At 46.7% G+C, this 22,413-nt stretch overlaps 1 protein-coding gene across 4 annotated transcripts in view; it reads right to left on the bottom strand.

The window, feature by feature from the left end:
- Nucleotides 1-22,413, bottom strand: part of b3galt1b (beta-1,3-galactosyltransferase 1b) — a 162,715-nt gene that overhangs the window by 4,538 nt on the left and 135,764 nt on the right. The gene's annotated exons all lie outside the window — the stretch shown is intronic.

The raw sequence follows: 22,413 nt of genomic DNA, 5'->3' as shown, positions 1-22,413 counted from the left end.
AATATTATGCACTATAAATCATGGGAAGTGTGCTCTCTTGGGCACAATTGTTCACAATGGAATATGGAGAAACTTTTCAGATTAATTTCCAATATAACTTTTTATTGGACTCTCCCACAAGGTTATCATAGTCCTGGATGGCTAGAGATTTGCATGTGGTGTGATGCACAAAGCATTACCTATCTGTAATTTTGATAATACATGCCAAAGTAATTCTTTAGCATAAACAGAAATTTGTGTTTTCTTACACGTTTTTATTGAAGTATGAACTACCTGATAAATATGATACCTGTGGTATGTTAAAAAGGGGTGACAATTCATGAGTGATCATTTTACAAGTGAATAGAGTCAAAATGTATACAAATCTGTTCTAAAAGTTATCTTACTCACTAATTGTACGAAGAATATGAGGCCTGTAACAATTTAGCAAGTTGCAAGTTGCCTTTCATGATTTCAGGACATATGAAGTGGTTGCTAAACAACATAACATTTTGGAGCCCTAGTCACTACTGACTATAGTGAACAAAGTCAGAAGTCACACGACATCAGGTTATAGACCAACAGGTTTAATTGAAATTACAAGCTTTCAGTGTGCTGCTCCTTCATCAGGTGAAGTGACAAAGGAGCAGCACTCCGAAAGCTTGTGATTTCAAATAAACCTGTCAGTCTATAAACTGGTGTTGTGCGACTTCTGACTTTGCCTGTCCCAGTCCAACAACTTCCACAGCATAGTGAAGTGTAGAAGCCAGCTCAAAAGCAAAAAGGGCTGAATCTTATTTTTTTTAAGAAGACTATCAGTTTTGTTGAGTTTTATATAGGTTTTACATCATGAAGTGTGCAAGATCTCTTGGCATATACGACCAAATACACTTCATTCCAGACTTACCCCACCTCAATGATTCTCCTCTCACCCAATTGTAGCCCCATTCTACCTCGTGTCGTACTTGAAACAAGTCACCATTAGCCTGCAGCAGTGGCATTGTTAAAAGGATGATTGTGCAGCCAATCAAACATTGTCAGGCTGGATCTGCACTGCAAGGTTTGTGACATTCGCCTCAGACATGGCAGACACTGGGAAATTGGTGGCTTAACTTTGCAGAATTGGACCCAGAGGTATCAGTGGATGGAGAGATGCAGATGCGGGACATTCTCTTGCCCAGGAGCCATGCCAGCCTGGTCTGAGATTGCCATTTGGTTCAGTGCAGTCTCACTCATCAGGAGGAATGCATATCACCACAGGGAAAAATATCAATGACCTAGAAATATCGAAACTGGGAGCAGGAGTAAGCCATTAAACATGATCATGGCTGATCAGCCATCTCAGCACACTGTACTCACATTCTTTGCTTACTCTTCGATCTCTTTAGCCCTAATAACTATATCTAACTCCTTCTTGAAAACATTCAATGTTTGGGCCTCAAGCGCATTATGTTGCAGAGAATTCCAGTGGCTCACTATTCTCTGGTGAAGAAATGTCTCTTCATCTCAGTTCTGAATGGCACACCTTGTATCCTTGATCCTTGACCCCTGATCCTTCCTGCATTTATCCTAACCAGTCTTGTTGGAACAGTATGGGGTTTTATGAGATCTGCCTTCCTTCTTCTAAACTCCAGTCCATAAAGTCCTTACTGACTCACTCTCTGTTCATATGTCAGTCCTGATATCCTAGGAATGTCTGAAAAACTCTTGCTGCACTCCATCCATAGCCAGAATGTTCTTCCTCAGATAAGGAGACCAAAACTGCACACATTACTCCACCTGTGGTCACATCAGTGCCCTGTAAGTTTGTCAATTAATTTCACCATTCCATCAGCTAGGTGCCACCATCACTCAGATAATTCACACTCGCTCTGTCTTTTTACTGCACCCTCTTCTCAACAAGAATCATGCTATACTATGCTCGCTATTTCCTGCAAAATCTTTCCTGTCTTACGATCATCCAATACAAACACTGCATGTCCTCTGCACTGCCTACCCATCTGCACCAGAACTAAAAGCTGTACCTCTCAATTTCATCCCCTTAATATCTGACTCCCTCCCATTGCAGGAAGAAAACAGTCCACAATATGACAGAATCAAGCAGCGTTGTGAGCTACCCAATATTCAGCTTCTCACCCCTTATGTGGAGAACAGTCCGATTCTGATTCCTATGAGCGGGTGACTGATCACGTCCAGGCCCCTGAACTAGAAATAAATGTTGCTCTTGTCTTACTGTAACATGACTCCCTGGCTGAAGACTATTTCCCTTGACTTGACTGAGGACAGTTGACAAACATGACAAACTTTCTGGCTTCATGTCTGCATTAAATGGCAGGTCAAGACAGCAGCACTGAGTCTGACATCGCTGGCAGAGTGGCAGAGCACAAAAAGGCATGGCATGGTGAAGCAAGGCAGAGATGTTGTCAGCATCCAGGTAGGCTCAAAGTGAGTGATTGCTCAGAGAGCAAGTGGACAGACCAGAGGTGCAACTTGGTCCAGTCCGTGAGCTGGATATGTGTTCCTGAAAGCACAGTGTCCTGGCTGCAACATTTCAATGACAGTTGATGTTGCACTCCAAGTTGCAACATTGGAATCCAGAAGCATACAGTAATTAGGTCAGAAATATACCCTGAGTTTTATATGCTGGCATATATCAGTTGCCGCATCTGTGGATGTGGGTACCTCACATGTTGATGCCTAGTGTTCAACATAGACGTCTTTTGGAGCAAGCTGTAGGCTGAAGTTCTCTTGGATTGCTCTAACTTGCATATCAAGAATTCTCAGCATCTAGTTCTTGCTCAGTTGGGTGCTAGGATAGGAAACTGCATATTAATAAGATGAGAAGTGCAGTTAAAACACAATTAACATCAAATAATAGGCAATTTGAGAGTGCCGAGCAAGAATCTTGCCTCAGTGCTTGGGACTTCACGAAAAGATGCAGCAAGTTGATCCCAACATTGAGACATGCCTCATGTGATTCTGCCACATTTCTGGTGACAACCCTCATTGTTCAGACCCTTGTAAGATTTCACCCTTGGATCCCCTAAGTAACAACGTTATAAATGATAAAATGTTCTATTCTTGAAAGTGATACTTGGGAGTTAAATAATTGCCAGGACACTGGAAGAAGCACTCTTCTCTTTTTAACTACTGCAGCTGATTGTTTATATTTACCTGTATAGGCAGATGGAGCCTTTACCTAATGGCCCATTTAAAAGTTCCAGCCCCAACATAATGCACAAAAATAAATTACATTTCCTTAACATAGTTCTTTTCATTTTTCATTTTAGCAAATTAATATTTATCTTCTGTCTATACATATTTCATTACAGATCTTTTTATACTTATTCATCCAAAATCCATTTTTCTTCTTTTAGGATTCTAGTTTATTTGTCTTGAACGTTGTTAATAGACTTTTAAATGATAAACTGGCATTATTGAATTTTAGAATATATTTCTTCCTTATTTTGTGAATTGTGTAATCCATTCAGAACAGTTATTTAGACAAACTCCTTTTCTTCATCTATTTTTAAGCACTTGTTCAGTTTTTAATCCAGAGATGATACATTGACTGCTAGGAAGTTCCTGCTATTGCAGAATTACACTTCTACAGTGTGAACTGTGAACATCACTTTCATAGTGATATTTTACCTTTCTTAAATAAACTGTTAAACGTTGACATCATTATGTCACTAATTCTTTAATTGCCGATTTCCATTTTTAAACCTGGTATTCAGATGAAATATCTATTCACCAGAGTGAAATGTCCCTCATATGATGACTCATTTTCCTTTGCATCCATAAATCAATTTGGTAGTGGATATAAAATGATTGTGAGTAAATGGAGAGTATTATATTGCTCTAAATAGTTGGTCTGTTGCTGTCCAGACTAGCCTTTCTACATTTGTGTTGCTTCCTTGACAACTTGCTTTACTCTCCTTTGCTAAAAGCATCAACTACTTGCTGACATATTGTTACTCCACAGAATCTTTCCTAAATTATGACAATTGCTGCATAGCTTAAAAACTGAAGTGTTAGCAATGTAGTTGATTAAGGGGATATCGTGCCAGAACTTAATTTTGTCCATGCAAGTTTGTTCCAAAAGTCATAACATATCGGGCGGCACGGTGGCACAGTGGTTAGCACTGCTGCCTCACAGCGCCATGAGACCCAGGTTCAATTCCCGCCTCAGGCGACTGACTGTGTGGAGTTTGCACGTTCTCCCCGTGTCTGCGTGGGTTTCCTCCGGGTGCTCCGGTTTCCTCCCACAGTCCAAAGATGTGCAGGGTCAGGTGAATTGGCCATACTAAATTGCCCATTGTGTTAGGTAAGGGGTAAATGTAGGGGTATGGGTGGGTTTCGCTTCGGCGGGTCGGTGTGGACTTGTTGGGCCGAAGGGCCTGTTTCCACACTGTAATCTAATCTAAAAGAAATATCAGCCTGCACGATGCCCCACAATTACAAACATTTAATTTTCTCTTTTTTCTCCTCCCTGAGGAAGCTCACTGATTACTGAAGGAAACAACAGGTGGTGAGGGGAGGCGTTAGAGCATCTGGTGGCTGCTCCATCACCCTCTGTTGCAAGTTTGTCAATCAAAACCATCAAAGCCAAGATCTCAGTGCTGTGGTGGAAGCTCACACTGAGGCCATGAAACCTACACTTGATGTCAATTAAGTCCAGCTCACCAATATGCAGTCTCAAACTGTTGGCATTACTGTTGGGGATCTCAGTGGCTTTAGGGGGCATACTGGTTCTGAAACAGCTTGTTAGGATTGTGGAGGGGTCTGTCAGTTACACTGCGGAGGAAGAACCCCTTTCCTCTCTAGTTGTGAGCAAAAGCATTAAAATAGGATTGAATCATGCATGATCAGGGACCGTGACTGCTGCCAGGATAGCGGACTTTCACCCGGATGAAGGTCTTGGCATGGTAGAACACCAAGTACAGATTTGTTGAATAAGAACTGCACAGAAGCACTCTGTGTCACCCTGCACCATTGGGTTCCTTTGCATCCTGGTAAAGTCACATGTTTCTTCATCGTGCTTCCACTAATGAACGAGAATATTAAGAAATCCTGTTATGTGTTTTGCAATCTGATTCGTTGTGAAGGTACACAATTGGGGTGCCTTTTTCATACAGGCCACTGTAGGTAGCATTGTGCTGTTTGACAAGTACATATGTAATAAATGATGAGCATTATTGTTCACTGCTGATCCTATAATTTAGATCAGGTTTCTGTCAGTTTATTGGCTTTTTTCAGCTTAAAATCAAAGTCTGCTGTATTATTAAACATGGTTGTGAAAGCATGGAATGCGTTGCCAGCAGCAGTTGTGGAGGCAGGGTCATTGGGGACATTTAAGAGACTCCTCGACATACATATGGTCACAGACATTTGAGGGTGCAGACATGAGGATCGGTGGTCGGCGCAACATCGTGGGCTGAAGGGCCTGTTTCTGTGCTGTACTGTTCTACGTTCTATGTTCTAATTATTTCTGTTGATAATTGTTTCATCGGAATCAATTACACTAAGCAGAAATTTAGCCTTAGCGAGTTTTGAGAAGATTTGGATGTAGGTTTGCTCGCTGAGCTGAAAGGTTCATTTCCAGACATTTCGTTACCTTACTAAGTAACATCTTCAGTGGGCCTCATGCGAAGCAATGAAGATGTTACCTAGTAAGGTAACGAAACGTCTGGATATGAAACTTTCAGCTCAGTGAGCAAACCTACTTCCAGAAATTTAGCCTGTAAAGAGTAGTGGAGGGCTGAATAAAGGCAAGCTGTTTAATCAACAAACAAATGGTAACATGTTGGAGAGTTAACTTGATCATGCATACTCCAACTTGGCCTTTGACCAAATGCAGGAAACCCTCACGGAGATGGTGGATCCGTTATTTGAATTTGCTAGAAGTTTTATCAGTGAGAGCTTAATTTCAGCTTTAACAGCCTGCACATGGGTTTCTCAAGCTGTGAGAAACTCTTTGAAATTAACAAGGTGAGAGCACAGCAGGGAGTGTTCTCTGTGAAAATGACTGTCTGGAAAAGCCCTCATGTACTGATACCACATCTATAACTAACACTACATTTTTTACAAGATGAGAGCCTTTTATTCACAGGACTTATACGGAGGGAGATTTTGGAAGTCACTACTTTTTTCTCATTATGGCATTAGTGGCAAGGCAGCAGCTATTACCCATCTCAGATGTGGTTGAACTGACTTGCTAGGCCATTTCTAAGGGCAATTAAGAGGCAATCACACTGCTGTGGTCTGTAGTCACAAGTAGGCCAAACTGGGCAAGGATGACAGATGTCTTTCCCTAAGGGACATTACTGAATCAGTGAACATTTCCAACAATCAATGTCAGTTTCATGATCTCCATTACTGAGATGAGCTTTCAATTCCTGATTTATTCATATAATTTACATTTTCACAACTGCCAAATCTGAGTCTGCACCTCTGCTCCCTTTGATTTTACCCAGCGAAATCTGCATATCCCTATTGTGATCCTTCACTACATCATGGGAGCAGCTGACGCAGCTGTACCAGATTCCTCTGATGAGAAACAAAAGGAACAGTACCAATAAGATTAAGCAAAGCAGCTGTCTTCTTTTCAGCTGCATGCGGTTCAAGAGAACAGAGGAGATTTGTATATATAGGCAAATATGTGTGAAGCGCCCAAGTTCAGGACAGTTAACTGTGGGACAGTTAATTGTGGAGGAGACCAAAAGTCAGTTTCCTGATGGGCAGAATGAATCTGTAGCAGTACATTGATTGCAGATTGAAACAGAATCAAACTCCTTAATGGCAAGTGATGGGAATGTTTTATTAATACATTCGCATGTCATGCATGTTTATTAAATGGTAACTTCACCAAAGCAGTAAAGGAGGGTCATTGAATACTTTCCAGAAAGGTAGATAACTTCTTGATCAACAAGGGAGTCAAATGGTTTTTATTATGGATAGGCAAGAATGTGGAATTGAGGCCACAATTAGCTCAGCGATGATCTTCATGAATGGGAGAGCAGGCTTCATGATCCAAATGGCCTACTTCTGTTCCTAATTTGCATGTCCATATATTCTGGTGCCTTCATAATGCACCTCTCAAATTCCCCACACATTTTTACACATGGTACAGAATCAGACAAGTGATTGCAGGGAAAACAACCTGCTCTTTGAGATATGGTTGCTCCCACCCGTGGACAATCCTATCACTGTCACAAAACACAGATACAGCTGGAGTCACATGAGCACATAATACATAACAAGCAAGCTATTTGATTATACAAGATGCAGTTCCCGTGCACTGACATATCTAAGGGCCAAGGAGTTAACCCATCTACCTGACAGTATCTGCAGAGGTGGTACATTTCACATCCTCTGCTGCTCTTCCAGTGAAGTTCCTGAGAACCAGAGGAAGAGATTTTGCTCGAGTGCTGTAGGTTCGACGCAGCGGACGTGTGCCGGCGGGGGAGGAACTGCGGGGATCGTGTTGCGAGTCATCGGAGCTGCTGGAGACCATCGCTGGATCGTGATTAGACATTGGAGGATCGTTTGGTTGTGCTGACCTGCTCTCGGTGGATCTTTATGCTGGCTTCGGCCTAACGCCAATTCAGGTACCAGCCAACCTCAGAGCTATGGCCTCAGGAGCCGCTCGCAGCCCTGGCCAGGGCATTCGCAACACAGTCAGGGTGACTGTGAAGAAGGTGGAGGAGCACACACCAGTCGATCGGACGGTGTTCGTGAAGAAGATTTTGCTGGAGTGCTGCGGGTTCGAAGTAGCGGATGTGTACTCTCGGTCAGATCCACCGACGTCCAGCCGGTGTTCTTCTCTGAATAGTGCCTCCTGCTGGCCGACTGTCACCTACAGGACGAGCAGCGGGCTGGTAAGGGAACGTGGAAGCTGAACACAAAGCTGTTGACCCTGGGAAACATTGAGGAGTTCGAGAGGGACTACGCAGGTTGGAGAACTGTGAAGCCCCACTTTGAGTCCCCAGCGGACTGGTGAGAAACAGTAAAAGGGAACATCAAGAGGTTCTTCATCCTCAAGGGTGTTCAGGAGGCGAGAGAGAGATGGGGAAAACTGTCCCAGCTTCAAGAAAGTATACAGAACCTGCTCCTGCTGCAGACGATGGGGGTGAATGTCACGGAGGACCTCAAGGAGGTGAAGGGCCAGCAAGCCTCGCACTTTGCCTCGGAGGCCTCCAAGATAATCTTCCGGTCCAGGGTCCGCTCGGTTGAGCAGGACGACACATGCTCACATTTCTTCTTCCAAAAGGTGCACAAAGAGAGCTCCGTGCTCAGCAGCCTGAAGGAAGAAGATGGCTCGAAAACGTCATCTCAGGCTGACGTCATGAGGGTGAGTAAATCCTTCTATGCCAGTCTGTATGACGCGAAGCCGACCGACAGCGAGGCCTCCCAGTCGTTCCTGTCCTCTATCACGGAGGTCTTAGACGACAAAACATGGGAGAGGCTGGACCAGCCGCTATCTCTGGACGAGCTGACCAAGGCCCTCGAGTCCTTCGAAAAGAATAAAACTCCCGGAAGCGACGGCTTACCGGTCGAGCTCTATTCCGCTCTGTGGGACTTGATTGGCCAGGACCTGCTGGAGGTGTATGTCAGTATGTTTTGGGCAGGTACCATGAGTGAATCCATGAGGAAAGGCATCATCACCCTCATCTACAAGCGGAAGGGGGAGAGGGAGGAACTCAAAAATTGGAGACCAATCTCACTGTTGAATGCAGATTACAAAATTCTGTCAAAGGTAATCACCAACTGGGTCAGGTCTGCTCTGGGGTCGGTGATTCACCCTGACCAAACCCCCGCTGTGCAGGGCAGGAAGATTGCTGAGAGTCTCGCACTCCTCAGGGATACGATTGCCTACGTGCAGGACAGAGGGTTGGACACCTGCCTGATCAGCCTGGACCAGGAGAAAGCCTTTGACAGGATATCACACAGGTATATGAGAGATGTTCTCTCTAAAATGGGCTTTGGGGAGGGAATCTGCAATTGGATCAGTTCGAACGGGCCTCTGGGGCCAAGGTAAACCGAGGCAAGAGCGAGGCCATGCTCTTTGGGAACAGGGCCGACCAATCCTCGATCCCCTTCACCGTCAAGACCGACCACCTGAAGGTGCTGGATATTTGGTTCAGAGGGGCTGGGGTGTGTGCCAAGTCTTGGGAGGAGCGTATCAGCAAAGTGAGGCAGAAACTGGGCAGATGGAAGCTACGGTCGCTCTCCATCGCGGGAAAAAACCTGGTCATCAGGTGTGAGGCACTGTCATTGGCCTATTCCCAGAACCTGTGCCGCTGCAGTCACCCGGGCCATCTTCCAGTTTATGTGGAGGTCAAAGATGGACCGGGTCCGAAGGGACTCACTGTATAAAGATCTGGGCAACGGGGGAAAAAATACACCCAATGGCACCCTCACCCTGATGGCCACCTTTGTGTGCGGCTGCATCAAGCTGTGCGTGGATCCCCGGTACGCAAACACCAAGTGTCACTATGTACTGAGGTTCTACCTGTCCCCGGTGTTGCGAAGGATGGGCCTGGCCTCGCTGCCGCGGAACGCTCCAAGTAGTTGGACCGTTCCGTATCACCTGTCCTTCGTGGAGAAGTTTATGAAGAAAAAACACCTTTGACCACAAGTCCATCAGGAAGTGGTCAGCACGTAGTGTCCTTGAGACCCTTCGGGAAAAGGAGAGGGCGGATCCTATCGAGCGGTTCCCTGAGCAGACTGTCAAAGCCATTTGGCAGAATGCCTCATTGCCAGAACTTTCCAACAAGCACCAAGACATGGCTTGGCTGGTGGTGAGAATGGCTCTGTCTGTGAGATCCTTTATGCACGCCCGGACTCTCAGCCACACCTCACGCTGCCCTCGAAGGGCTGCGGGGGGGACGAGACTGTCACACACCTCCTTCTGGAATGTGCCTACGCAGAGGAAGTCTGGAGAGGAATGCAATGGTGTTTATCGAGGTTCGTCCCGAGCAGCGCTGGTCTGTTCCCCGGGACGCACACCGAGACGAACATCAACTGTGCCTGGAGGATCATCAACTCAGTGAAGGACGCTCTCTGGGTGGTCCGAAACCTGTTGATCTTCCAGCTGAAGGAGTTGACCCTGACTGAGTGTTGCAGACTGGCACATTCCAAGGTCCAGGACTACGTGTTGAGGGACGCGCTGAAACCTGGGGCAGCTGCAGCCAAGGCGCGGTGGGGAAAGACCACCGTGTAACATCTGCCTGCCGAAAGAAGAACAGGGGGCCCGCGCAGTCATTTGGGTTCCGCTGACATCTCAGCTAAAAATGTAATTGTACAGTCCTGTAAAAAGGAATGATTACTCTGTTTTCGGTATGCAAACAAATGGAATGTTTACATATGTATGGCATGTCCAGTTGTACAGATCATCAAAGTATTTTATGAATAAAGTATATTTTTGAAATAAAAAAAAGCAGACATGTACTGCCTGCAGGATTTCCCTGCGGCAGGCCATTTCGATGTGACCTTCAGGAGCGTGAAGAATTGTGAGCAGCTCCTGAAGGTCTTCAATGAGAAGGAAGGGGAACCTCTGTTCTCCATCTTGTCAGCAGTCCCGTTGTGTGTGCTTCCTGCGCAAAGGCGTCGGGTTGTAACAATCCAGATGTACAACCATCACGTCCCAGCAGCAGATGTCCTGACCTTCTTGAGAAGCTAAGATAAGTGGGAAAACTGAGGACTGGGAAGCTTTAAAGAGCAACAGAGGATTACTAAGAAGGAAATACGCAGAGGAAAAATGAGGTACGAAGGTAAACTGGCCAAGAATATTAAGGAGGATAGTAAAAGCTTTTTTAGGTATGTGCAAGGCAAAAAAATGGTTAGGACAAAAATTGGGCCCTTGAAGACAGAAACAGGGGAATATATTACTAGGAACAAAGAAATGGCAGAGGATTTAAATGGGTACTTCAGATCTGTGTTCACTTGGGAAGACACAAGCAATCTCCCTGAGGTAACAGTGGCTGAAGGACCTGAACTTAAGGGAATTTATATTTGCCAGGATTTGGTGTTGAGAGACTGTTAGGTCTGAAGGTTGATAAGTCTCCGGGGCCTGATGGTCTGCATCCCAGGGTACTGAAGGAGGTGGCTCGGGAAATCGTGACTGCGTTGGTGATTATTTTCCAGAGTTCAATAGATTCGGGGTCGGTTCCTGAGGATTGGAGGGTGGCTAATGTTATACCACTTTTTAAGAAAGGTGGGCGAGAGAAAGCAGGAAATTATAGACCAGTTAGTCTGATCTTAGTGGTGGGAAAGATGCTGGAGTCTATTATAAAGGATGAAATTACTGCACATCTGGATAGTAGTAACAGGATAGGACAGAGTCAGCATGGATTTATGAAGGGGAAATCATGCTTGACTAGTCTTCTGGAATTTTTTGAGGATGTAACTATGAAGTTGGACGAGGGAAATCCAGTAGATGTAGTGTACCTGGACTTTCAGAAAGCTTTTGATAAAGTCCCACACAGGAGGTTAGTGAGTAAAATTAGGGTGCATGGTATTGGGGGCAAAGTACTAGATTGGATTGAAAATTGGTTGGCTAATAGGAAACAAAGGGTAGTGATAAACGGCTCCATTTTGGAATGGCAGGCAGTGACCAGTGGGGTACCGCAGGGATCCGTGCTGGGACCACAGCTTTTTACAATATATGTTAATGATATAGAAGATGGTATCAGCAATGATATTAGCCAATTTGCTGATGATACAAAGCTGCGTGGCAGGGTGAAAAGTGATGAGGATGTTAGGAGATTACAGGGTGACCTGAACAAGTTAGGTGAATGGGCAGATGCATGGCAGATGCAGTTTAATGTGGATAAATGTATGCTTATCCACTTTGGTAGCAAGAACAGGAAGGCAGACTACTACCTCAATGGAATCAATTTATGTAAAGGGGCAGTACAGAGAGATCTGGGTGTTTTTGTACACCAGTCAATGAAGGCAAGCATGCAGGTACAGCAGGTAGTGAAGAAGGCTAATAGCATGCTGGCCTTCATAAAAAGAGGAATTGAGTATAGAAGCAAAGAGGTGCTTCTGCAGCAGTACAGGGCCCTGGTGAGACCACACCTGGAGTACTGTGTGCAGTTCTGGTCTCCAAATTTGAGAAAAGACATTCTGGCTATTGAGGGAGTGCAGCGTAGGTTCACAAGGTCAATTCCTGGAATGGCAGGATTACCTTACATTGAAAGACTGAAGCGACTGGGCTTGTATACCCTTGAGTTTAGAAGATTGAGACGTATAAGATTATGAAAGGACTGGACACTCTGGCAGTAGGAAACATATTTCCACTGATGGGTGAGTGCCGAACCAGAGGACACAGCTTAAAAATACGGGGTAGACAGAGCTCAGGAGAAACTTCTTCACCCAGAGAGTGGTGGCTGTGTGGAATGCTCTGCCCCAGAGGGCAGTGGAGGCCCACTCTCTGGATTCATTTAAGGAGTTGGATAGAGCTCTCAAAGATAGTGGAATCAAGGGTTATGGAGATAAAGCAGGAACAGGATACTGATTAGGAATGATCAGCCATGATTATATTGAATGGCGGTGCAGACTCGAAGGGCTGAATGGCCTACTCCTGCACCTATTGTCTATTGTCTATACGTCCAGGTCGAGGGAGAGAGTACCGATGTGGTTGATCCTTTCGGGATCTGGACCAGCAAACGACAGGTCAGGGTAACCCTGAGGGTCGGTGCCAGTGGGAATATCCTCCACCCACCCTCCAGCTTTGCCATCGGAGGAAGCAGAGGTTACCTGACATACGCAGGGCAGCCAAAAGTGTGCCAAACCTGCGGGAGATCAGGCCACATGGCGGCGGATTGTAAGGTGACCGTCTGCCGAAACTGCAAGCTGAAAGGCCACCCGACCAAGGAATGTAAGGAGGCCAAGAACTGTAATCTGTGCAGAGAGGCGGGCCACATGTACAAGGCCTGCCCAAGACAAGGGGCTGTCACCTACGCACAGATGGCCGGAGGTGGCAACACGAGCCGTGGACCGCCTAAGACCAGCAAGGTACCACAAAACAGCACGGAAACAGTGTCTGGAGGCACCCAGAAGGAAGGGCAGGCTGTAGCGGAGCAGACGGCAGACAGCGGGGAGGTGCAGCAGCCGATCCAAACTCCTTCAAGACAAACGGAGGAAATGGAAGAGGAGGGATCAAAGGAGGCAGGGGCTTGGATTACTGTCAAAAGCAGGAAGAGGAAACCTCCCAAAGCCACCCAGCGAGGGGGGAAGTGACACCTACACGACGAGGATACAGGCAGCTCTTCCGATGGTGAGGACGGGCGCAAGGAGGGTCGTCACCAGGGGAAGAGACAGAGCGCCCTGGGGAAAAAGGAGGGCAGCACCGCCCAAGCAGGAAAAGACGATCCCTCTGAGGGGATGGGTAAAGGCCTCCCCCCACCCGGTGAGAACCAAGAGGTACCCACCGGCCCACAGCTCCAGGTAACTGGGAGCAGCGGTCCTGTGACAGCCCCACTGTCAGATGGAGAACTGGACTATGCGGACCCTGGGCCCGACCCGAAGACACTAGAGTGGGGATATGGCTCCAGCGTGGAGCCGGACAGCTACCTCAGCCCTGGGAGGATCCAGCAGTTTGCCGTCACCACAGGGATGCACACAGCTACCCCAGAGGGGCAAGACCAGCAGCAAATGGACAGTGTCAACCTCATAAACTGTTAAAATGGGGATAAACATTGCCAGCATCAATGTGCGGAGCATAAAATCAGCTACGCGATGTGTTTCTACGATGGCCTTCCTGGCCAACATTAAAGTCGACATCCTGTTTCTGCAGGAGTGTGGGATACCGCACCTCAGCAGCTACAGGAGATGGTCGAGCTTGTGGGCCCATGGGCCGTCAGTTTGGTCAGGGGGCAATGATAGCCGCGCCTCCGGCCTGGGTATCCTGTTGCGAGGAGGCAACTTCACCATCTCCGAGGTTAAGGAGGTGGTGGGCGGGCGCCTCCTCGTCACCGACGTCATGTACAGGAATGCTCCCCTGAGACTGATTAATGTGTCCGCCCCAGTGGGTAAGAGTGAACGGTTGGCCGTCCTGCAGCAGCTTCCACTGTTGCTGGCTACGTCCAGGCCGGTCATTCTGGCCGGAGACTTCAACTGTATCATTGATGCAGATGGACGATCCGGCGGGGAGGGGACAGTAAACTGAACGCCACGTCCAGAGCCCTGATGGAAACAGTAAAGATGCCAAGCTGCATAGATACACCTGGTCACGGGCAGACGGGTCTATCCGCTCAAGGATAGATTACCTGTTTGTGTCCCGAACGCTCTCGGTCAGATCCACCGACGTCAAGCCGGTGTTCTTCCCTGACTGCTGCCTCCTGCTGGCTGACTGTCACCTACAGGACGAGCAGCGGGCTGGTAGGGGAATGTGGAAGCTGAACACAAAGCTGTTGACCCTGGGAAATATTGAGGAGCTCAAGAGGGACTACGCAGGTTGGAGAACCGTGAAGCCCCTCTTTGAGTCCCCAGCGGACTGGTGGGAAACAGTAAAAGGGAACATCAAGAGGTTCTTCATCCTCAAAGGTGTTCAGGAGGTGAGAGAGAGGTGGGGAAAACTGTCCCAGCTCTAGGAAAGTATGCAGAACCTGCTCCTGCTGCAGACGATGGGGGTGGATGTCACGGAGGACCTCAAGGAGGTGAAGGGCCAGCAAGCCTCGCTCTTCAGAGGCCTCCAAGATAATCTTCCGGTCCAGGGTCCGCTTGGTGGAGCAGGACGAGACATGCTCACGTTTCTTCTTCCAGAAGGTGCACAAAGAGAGCTCCGTGCTCAGCAGCCTGAAGGAAGAAGATGGCTGGATAACGTCATCTCAGGCTGACGTCATGAGGATCAGTAAATCCTTCTATGCCAGTCTGTATGACGCGAAGCCGACCGACAGCACGGCCTCCCAGTCGTTCCTGTCCTCTGTCACGGAGGTCTTAGACGACAGGACACGGGAGAGGCTGGACCAGCTGCTATCTCTGGACGAGCTGACCAAGGCCCTCGAGTCCTTCGAAAAGAATAAAACTCCCGGAAGCGACGGCTTACCGGTCGAGCTCTATTCCGCTCTGTGGGACTTGATTGGCCAGGACCTGCTGGAGGTGTATGTCAGTATGCTTCGGGCAGGTACCATGAGTGAATCCATGAGGAAAGGCATCATCACCCTCATCTACAAGCGGAAGGGGGAGAGGGAGGAACTCAAAAATTGGAGACCAATCTCACTGTTGAATGCAGATTACAAAATTCTGTCAAAGGTAATCGCCAACCGGGTCAGGTCTGCTCTAGGGTCGGTGATTCACCCTGACCAAACCTGTGCTGTGCCGGGCAGGAAGATCGCTGAGAGTCTCGCACTCCTCAGAGATACGATCGCCTACGTGCAGGACAGAGGGTTGGACACGTGCCTGATCAGCCTGGACCAGGAGAAAGCCTTTGACAGGATATCACACAGGTATATGAGAGATGTTCTCTCTAAAATGGGCTTTGGGGAGGGAATCTGCAATTGGATCAGACTGCTCTGCACCAACATTGTCAGTGCAGTCTCAATCAATGGGTGGGAATCAGATAGCTTCCCAGTCAGATCTGGAGTCAGGCAGGGCTGCCCTCTCTCTCCTGCCTTATTTGTGTGCTGCATAGTGCCATTTGCCGAGTCCATCAGGAAGGATGCGAGCCTGAGAGGGGTGACTATTCCTGGCAGCGGGGGCCTGCAGGTTAAGGCCTCCCTGTACATGGATGACGTCGCCGTTTTCTGCTCGGATCCGCTGTCCGTGCGCAGACTCATGTGCATATGTGACCAGTTCGAACGGGCCTCTGGGGCCACCTTTGTGTGTGGCTGCATCTGAGGCAGAAACTGGGCAGATGGAAGCTACGGTCACTCTCCATCGCAGGAAAAAACCTGGTCATCAGGTGTGAGGCACTGTCATTGCTGTTATACGTGGCACAGGTCTGGCCTATTCCCAGAACCTGTGCCACTGCAGTCACCCGGGCCATCTTCCAGTTTATGTGGAGGTCAAAGATGGACCGGGTCCGAAGGGACTCGCTGTACAAAGATCTGGGCAACAGGGGAAAAGATACACCCAATGCCACCCTCACCCTGATGGCCACCTTTGTGTGTGGCTGCATCAAGCTGTGCGTGGATCCCCGGTACGCAAACACCAAGTGTCACTACGTACTGAGGTTCTACCTGTCCCTGGTGTTGCGAAGGATGGGCCTGGCCTCGCTGCCGCAGAACGCTCCAAGTAGTTGGACCATTCCGTATCACCTGTCCTTCGTTGAGAACCTTATGAAGAAAAACACCTTTGACCACAAGTCCATCAGGAAGTGGTCAGCACGTAGTGTCCTTGAGACCCTTCGGGAAAAGGAGAGGGCGGATCCTATCGAGCGGTTCCCTGAACATACTGTCAAAGCCATTTGGCAGAATGCCTCATTGCCAGAACTTTCCAACAAGCACCAAGACATGGCTTGGCTGGTGGTGAGAAGGGCTCTGCCTGTGAGATCCTTTATGCACCCCCGGACTCTCAGCCGCACCGCATGCTGCCCTCGAAGCGGCTGTGGAGGGGACGAGACTCCTTCTGGGATGTGCCTAAGCAAAGGAAGTCTGGAGAAGAACGCAGTGGTGTTTGTCGAGGTTTGTCCTGAGCATCTCCGTAACGTGGGACTCCGTGTTCCACAGTCTCTTCCCCGGGACGCACACCTAGATGAACATAAACTGCGCCTGGAGGATCATCAACTCGGTGAAAAACGCTCTTTGGTCTGCCCGAAACGTATTGATCTTCCAGCTGAAGGAGCTGACCCCGACTGAATGTTGTGGACTGGCACATTCCAAGGTCCAGGACTACGTGCTGAGGGACGTGCTGAAGCTTGGGACAGTGGCCGCCAAGGCATGGTGGGGAAAGACCACCGTGTAACATCTGCCTGCCTAAAGAAGAACAGGGGGCCCTGGCAGTAAGTGGGTTCTGCTGACGCCTCAGCTAAACATTTGGATATATGATTGGTAAACGTACAGACCTGTATATACCAATGATAAATTTTGATCTCTGTATGCAAAGAAATGGAATGTTTACGAATGTATGACATGACCAATTATACAGATCATCAAAATATTTTATGAATAAAGAAAAATTTTGAAATATAAAAAAATCTGAGTCCATCTGCTGAACGTATCAGTGTGACAGTGCAGGAAAGTAGTTGCATGCCAAACCTTGCAACGTCTAGTTCTGCAGAGTGGACTCCCGGAGCCACAGAAGGAGAAAGTCAACTGCTGTCCTGAATCCTGAGAAAAGGTTGAGAAGCAGTCTTACATGGGCACTGTGCCTGCAGGTTTTATCTAGCTGCTTGAGACTTACCTAGGTGTGATTCAGATATCCAGAATGTGCCAAGTTACATGGCATAATACTGAACCTCCTGCTCACCAACCTTGTCACACCCACTCAGCAACACATTTTAACATTCAAGAATTCCTCCATCTATTCATTCAGTTTTCTCATTTTCTACTCAATCCACTCATTCTTATCAAGATTACTATCCATTTTGCGGCCAGAGGCAACAATAAAGCTGAGTGGTTTGTACAGACATGCATTTAAGTCTTCATGAAACTGTTTCCACAAAAATGGATGGCATGGTGGCACAGTGGTTAGCACTGCTGCCTCACAGCCCCAGAGTCCTGGGTTCAATTCCCATCTTGGGCAACTGTCTGTGTGGAGTTTGCACACTCTCCTAGTGTCTGCGTGGGTTTCCTCCGGGTGCTCCGGTTTCCTCCCACAGTCCAAAGATGTGCAGATTAGGTGCTAAATTGCCCGTAGTGTTAGGTGTAGGAGAATGGGTCTGGGCGGGTTGCTCTTCGGAAGGTTGGTGTGGACTTGTTGGGCCAACGTGCCTGTTTCCACACTGTAGGTAATCTAATCAAAAATGATCAGAGCACAGCCCAGTGACACCACAGCACACCCAGCAGGCATGGACTTTTCTAATTCCTCACCAGGACAGCACAGTGCCTTTAGAAAGGCTGACAGAATTTTGCATACTGCAGAAGGCTGCAACACAAAGAGACTTGTGGATATTTGTGATGAAACACAGAAAGCTAACACACAGGTGCAGCAAGCAATCAGGAAAGCGAATGTCAGTCCTTATTTCAAGGGCGGTTGGAGTAGAAGTGTAGGGAAGTCTTATTGCAACTGTACAAGTTGCTGATGAGATCACATCTGGAGTGCTATGTATAGTTCTGATCCCCTTATTTAAGAAAGGGTATCATTTCTTTGCAGACAGTTCGGAGGAGGTTGACTGGGATGAACATTTCATATGGAGGAATTGGCTAATGAGCAACGATTAAACAGGTTGGGACTCAAGAAGCACCTGGATGAATAGGAAGGGATTAGGGGACTATGGATCCTGTAAGTGAAGACAGTTTTAATATGGAAGGGCAAAATGGACAGCCAAAGGGTCTGTATGTGTGCTAGACAAAGGGTCAGTTAGACTCAAAAAGCCAGCTCTTTTCTGTCCTTACAGATGCTGCCAGAGATTTTCCAGCATTTTCTCTTTTGGTGGCATGTGAATGACAACGCTTGGAGTGTGGGTGTGGATAAAGGACACAAAAGAAGATATTCTGTCCCTAAAATTATTGAATTTGATATTGAGTCCATATTGATGGCCTTCTATTTATAGGTGTAGATTCAGATTGGTTGGATTATCTGGAAATGAGCTGCTAATCTCTTAAGTAAAATAAGCAGTCACAAAAAGCCAGTCCTTTAATTTGATGCCAGACTCACTGACAGTTAAACTCTCATCACCAATTAGTTGTGGGTCAGTTACATTGATGAAGTAAAGGTCAGAATTATTTGGTCTTTCAAATGTATATATTTGAAATGAGCAATCATTAGGAACAGCACAGCTGGGTTTACTATAACAAAGACAGACAGGACAATATTCAAACCTTCCATTATAATGAGTGGAATGTTTGCAAGCTGCAGAATAATACTATCTGTAATAACAAACTATCAGCATTCTATGGAATACAGACAAGCACACAAGGTTGCCATAGAAACTGGCACAAGTCTTCTCATTTTTGCAGTGAAGTTGACGTGACCAGAACCAATTATGTTTCATAGAATGATGCAGCATAGAGGAGTCTCACTCTAACTCTTTCCCCAAAGCCCAGCAAATTTCTGATTTCATGTATTTACTCAATTCTGCTTTAAAAGTTACTGTTGGGTCGGTTTTCACTGGCCTCAAAGAATGCATTCCAGGCACAACAATTTGCTGTATAAAAAACATACCAGATATTGCCATTTAGATTAGATTAGACTCCCTACAGCGTGGAAACAGGCCCTTCGGCCCAACCAGTCCACGTCTGACCCGCCGAAGAGTAACCCACCCAGACCCATTTCCCTCTGACTAATGCACCTAACACTACGGGCAATTTAGCATAGCCAATTCACCTGATCTGCACAACTTTGGTCTGTGGGAGGAAACCGGAGCACCCAGAGGAAACCCACGCAGACACGGGAAGCATGTGCAAACTCCACACAGACAGGCACCAGAGGCTGGAATCGAACCTGGGACCATGGTGCTGTGAGGCAGCAGTGCTAACCACTGAGCCACCTTGCTGCCCTAACGGAAATGCTTAAATGATTTACAATCAAGTAGATGGTTTGGGGGTAGATGTAAATGACTTAGATCTAAATGCCATAACAGAAGCATGGGGCCAGTGGTTCAAATAAACTAGTGCATTGGGATATGAATCACATGGTCGCAGACATCATGTCAGGATTCTGATGCCTTTGCCCTCCTGATTTCTCTCTTAAGTATACTCCTATTGTCTTTACACTCTTCTAAGGATTCACTCGATCTATCATGTCTATACCTGACATATGCTTCCTTCTTTTCCTTCAACTTTGTAGTCATCCAGGATTCCCTATACCTACCAGCCTTTCTTTTCACCCTAACAGGAATATACGTTCTCTGAACTCTCGTTATCTCACTTCTGAAGGATTCACATTTTCCAGCCGTGAATATTTGTATCATCGATAGTCACAGGTGAGGTGCTAGAAGACTGGAGGTTGGCTAACCTGGTACCCTGTTTCAGAAAGGTGGTAAGGAACCTGTGAACATTTGCCCCAAATCAGCTTGAAAGTTCTTGCCAAATACCATCAAAATTGGCCTTTCTCCAATTTAGAACTTAAGTAATCTGGTCTATCCTTTTCCATCACTGTTTTAAAATTAAAATTAATAGAATTATGGTCGCTGGCCGCAAAGTGCTCCCCCACTGCTCTGCCTTATTTCCCAAGAGTAGGTCAAGTTTTGCACCTTCTCTAGTAGATGCATCCATAAACTGAATCAGAAAATTTTCTTGTACACACTTAACAAATTCCTCTCCATCTAAACCCTCAACACAATGGCAGTCCCAGTCTATATGTGGCAAGTTAAAATCCCCTACCATAACCACCCTATTATTCTTACAGATAACTGAGATCTCCTTACAAATTTGTTTCTCAAATTCCCTCTGACTATTAGGGGGTCTATAATACAATCCCAATAAAGTGATCATCCCTTTCTTATTTTTAATTTCCCCCCAAATAACTTCCCTAGATGTACTTCCAGGAATATCCTCCCTAAGTACAGCTGTAATGCTATCCCTCACCAAACACACCACTCCCCCTCCTCTTTTGCCTCCCTTTCTATCCTTCTTGTAGCATTTGTATCCTGAACATTAAGCTGCCAGTTCTGTCCATCCCTGAGCCATGATTCTGTAATTGCCATGATATCCTGGTCCCATGTTCCTAACCATGCCCTGAATTCATCTACCTTCCCTGTTAGGTCTCTTCATTGAAATAAATGCAGTTTAAATTTATCAGTCCTACCTTGTTCTCTGCTTTGTCCCTGCCTGCCCCGATTGTTTGACTCGCCTTTGTTCTTAATTGTACCAGTCTCAGATTGATCTCTTTCCTCACTATCTCCCTGGGTCCCACTCCCCCAACTTACTCGTTTAAATCCTCCTGAGCAGCTCGAGCAAATCTCCCTGTTAATATATTAGTCCCCCAGGCCCAGCAATCACTTCCCTCGCTTGCCACAGAGTTCTAGGGTACACCTGATCAGGTCCTGGGGAATTATTCATTTCTATGCATTTCAAGACATCCAGCACTTCCTCCTCTGTAATATGGACATGTTTGAAGATGCCACCATCTACTTCGCTACATTCTATATCTTCCTTGTCCTTTTCCATAGTAAATACTGATGCAAAATACTCGTTTAGTATCTCCCCCATCTCCTGCAGCTCCACACAAAAGCCGCCTTGCTGATCTTAGAGGGGCCCTATTCTCTCCCGAGTTACTCTTTTGTCCTTAATACATTTGTAAAAACCCTTTGGATTCTCCTTAATTCTATTTGCCAAAGCTACCTCATGTTCCATTTTTGCCCTCCTGATTTCTCTCTTAAGTATACTCCTACTGTCTTTACACTCTTCTAAGGATTCACTCGATCTATCATGTCTATACCTGACGTATGCTTCCTTCTTTTCCTTAACCAAACCCTCAACTTTGTAGTCATCCAGCATTCCCTATACCTACCAGCCTTTCTTTTCACCCTAACAGGAATATACGTTCTCTGAACTCTCGTTATTTTACTTCTGAAGGATTCACATTTTCTAGCCGTGGATATTTGTATCATCGATAGTCACAGGTGAGGTGCTGGAAGACTGGAGGTTGGCTAACCTGGTGCCCTGTTTCAGAAAGGTGGTAAGGACAAGCCAGGAAGTATAGACCAGTGAGCCGGACATTGGTGGTGGGCAAGTTGTTGGAGGGGAATCCTGAGGGACAGGATGTACATGCATTTGGAAAGGCAAGGACTGATTAGGGATAGTCGTCATGGCTTTGTGCGTGGGAAATCATGTCTCACAAACTTGACTGAGTTTTTTGAGGAAGTAAGAAAGAGGATTGATGAGGGCAGAGCAATAGACGTGACCTATAATGGACTTCAGTAAGGTGTCCGACAAGGTTCCCATGGGAGATTAGTTAGCAAGCTTAGATCTCATGGAATACAGGGAGAACTAGCCATTTGGAAAGAGAACTGGCCTGAAGGTAGAAGACAGAGGGTGATGGTGGAGGCTTGCTTTTCAAACTGGAGGCCTGTGACCAGTGGAGTGCCAGAGGAATCGGTGCTGGATCCACTATTTTTCATCATTTATATAAAAGATTTGGATGAGATCATAATAGGTATAGTTAGTTAAATTGCACATGATGGCAGATGGAGTGGGGGTGGGGGTGGAGAGGTCAGGAAGAAGATTGCAGGTTAGGAAAGCGGTGCTGAGTTGGAGGGATTTGACTGAGACAAGGTGGGGGGAGGGGAAATGAGGAAACTGGAGAAATCTGAGTTCATCCCTTGTGGTTGGAGGGTTACTAGGTGAAAGATGAGGCGCTCTTCCTCCAACCGCCGTGTTGCTA

Source organism: Chiloscyllium plagiosum, unplaced genomic scaffold (assembly GCF_037043375.1).
Source record: "Chiloscyllium plagiosum isolate Xiang-an unplaced genomic scaffold, Cpla_swu_hap1 HiC_scaffold_7, whole genome shotgun sequence".
In the NCBI taxonomy this organism is placed as follows: Eukaryota; Metazoa; Chordata; class Chondrichthyes; order Orectolobiformes; family Hemiscylliidae; genus Chiloscyllium; species Chiloscyllium plagiosum.
This window is presented reverse-complemented; position numbering and strand designations above follow the sequence as displayed.